Raw genomic sequence first — 2,968 nt, 5'->3', positions numbered from 1 at the left:
AGAGTTACTCTTTCATATATATATTTTTTTCTTTTATCACTCTCACCCAATGCCACTTTCAAAAGCAGGTGGAAGCATTGATTCAGTGTTTTCTCCCCCATGTTGCTGTGATCCCGAAACTCCTCTCTGGCTAGATTTAGACACACAGACGGAAAATGACAGTGGCAACATCAAACGCAAACGTGTTGCGGATAATAACAGACACAACCCCCTCTCTCTTTCTCTCCTATTTTAACCTCCTTCTTACCATACTCTCTTAGCACATTTCCCTGCCCTCCCTCTTTCCTGAACTCATAAACATGATACATATCATGGGCTCCAAGCATATGTTGTGGTTAGTATAAATACCAAACAATTAATGGCTCAGCTCCTGCTCACTTTTTGGTGAGGATTCTGTATTCATCTCAAGGATCATAACTCCGAGTCTTTCTTTACACAAGAGAAAATAAATGAAAGAAAGAAAGATAGAGTAGCGGTGGCAATAGTATTTGAACTGAAGCAGCAGGACCAATACAGACTCATCTATCCTATTCAACCTTCTCACTGGCCGTTCTGCAGAGAGACAATCAGCGTACACTGGGACTGGCGAATGAGGATCACCTCCACTGGCAGCAGGGTCCTCCGTTTCATTTAAAAGGATTAAAAAAAGGTGGAGGGCTGTGGGGGGAAAAGAGAAGGAAAGGAAAGTGAAGGAGAAGGGGGGGGCTGACAAAGACAGAGATCTAGGGAGATATGAAGGCAAAGGGCAGTGGGTTTTAAAAAATATGAAGGACAAGAATGGAGTGTCGGATGCAGTCAGGGGAAAGGGGGACAGGGGAGAGCAATGAAGGAGATGTGGTCAAATATGAAAGCACAGGGTAATATGAATATAACAGTGTGGCTCTGTGATGTGGAAAGGAAATATGGAGAAAGGAAATATGGAGACTGAGATGCAGTGAAGGTGGGAATGGTATTAATAAGCCATTGTGAGGATAATTGAGGAATTGGGGGGGCTCTGAAAGCCTTTTTAAAACCAACTCTCCCTTCAACCTGTGATTCACTTTCATCACCTAGAGAGTGGCCACGTTGATTGTGTGACATCGGCAGGAGGGCCTTCAATTATTGCATCTTCTCTGTGGTCTTCATGCACACACACATACCCACGCACACACACAGGGACACTGACTCACTCACAAAAGCAAATTTGCACAGACACACACACTTGCCTGGCATGTTTGAAAAATATGTACTTTTGAACAATGTGAATGTACACTCTCCTCTACCTTACACACACACACACTGAGATGGAGAAGAGTGCTGATTATTCTCATTGTCTGTTTCGTCATTAGCAGATGGGAACCCAATAATGTGGTGGGTACTTAATGGTGTTCATAATGGAAAATGAAGGAGAATCCTATATATAATGACATGGATTTAATGGATTGGAGACTTTAGACATGTGCATGTGCAGAGTACTCTATGGGAACAACCTACACACAAAAGCACTCAAAAGTTCCAGGATGCAGGAAGATTGGCAGGTAACACAAGAATCAGAGTTCCTTAAATATGCATACAAGGTGTTGCTGAATAATTACAAATTTTTATTTCTTCCTCTGTTTCTCCTACTCTTCTAGTCCTGACATCCTAGGTTATGAACAAATCAATTTGACATGACGGACCAAGAGTCCATCATTCATGCACACACATACACATATACACACATACACCCATTACTGAATATAGACTCATTCTTGGTCATGGATGGTACTAAGCCCTCTTTAAACCAAGTCTTTATTTCCCCTGCTGCTCACTGGGAGTGTGCATTGTTGTGTGTCTGTGTGTGTGCGTGTTTCTGTTAGTGTGTGCATATACTGTATATGTGTAGATGTCTGTGTAGGGTGAAAGTACAACTAGATGTTTGTGTGTGCTGTGTTTGTGTGTCCGTTACTTTGTCTAATTAAAAGAGAGGTTACACTGAGCCTCAGTCACAAAGCAGCCACTGGGAATATTTCTAATTATGTTCTACCTTTCACATCCCATTCACTTTTTTATATGTGATTACTGACAGTGACTGGAGATTAGCTGACAGTGGGGTGTATTTGCACACAATTACTGTTTGTCCAAGTTGACAGAAATAACTCCTGCTCTAAAACATGCATGTGTGATTGTATGTGTGTCTCTGCACATGCATGTGTGTTAGAAACCTTGATGTCAAATGCCAAAAAGTAACAAGTAAATGTTGAACTTTCTTTAAATGTATACAATTATCTTACTTACTATTTTTCTGAAATGAAATACCAAAACCATATTTCCCAGATTTGCTCCCAGCACTGTTCCTGTTTTGAAATTCAAGTACGAACAAATTCATGGAATTTACATTTACACAGCACACTGATTGACATATAAGCTCTTATGGGATATGCAAACAGTACATACAGCAGTCTCTGTCATACATCCACAAAAACACCTATTAGTACACATGCCATACAAATCACCCTATATATTTTTAAAATTCAATAGTGGAGAACAAAGCAGTAATAGCCTGTCTGCTTGCCTAGCGTGATTTAGTGAGCAGCATATTAAAAACCAAAATCTATTCATTAATATGTAAACTAGTGTGCTGTCATTAATATAGGGCTGGGGTCGAGGGACAAGGGTGCAGAGGAGGAGTTAACGGGGGCAACAGAGTCAAGGCTGCCAAGCCGTAGCTTGATTGAGTTCAGCAGCATCATTTGATTAGTGCATGCGTGTGTGTGTGTGTGTGTGTGTGTGTGTGTGTGTGCCTGGTACTACTCACATTGTGTGGACAGGTGTCTATTTACATGCTCACTGGGGACTTGGTATGTTTGACATGTAAATCATTGAATTTTAGGGTAACAGCTTGCTTTTAGGGTTGGCGTTAGGTAAAAAGTACTTACATTTAAGGGTTAGGTAAGTCTCCAGGAAATTAATATAAGTCAATGTAAGGTCCCCACAAGGAATAAAAAAC

Source organism: Monopterus albus, unplaced genomic scaffold (genome assembly GCF_001952655.1).
Source record: "Monopterus albus unplaced genomic scaffold, M_albus_1.0 scaffold78.1, whole genome shotgun sequence".
NCBI classification, from domain to species: domain Eukaryota; kingdom Metazoa; phylum Chordata; class Actinopteri; order Synbranchiformes; family Synbranchidae; genus Monopterus; species Monopterus albus.
Note: the sequence above shows the minus strand (reverse complement) of the source record.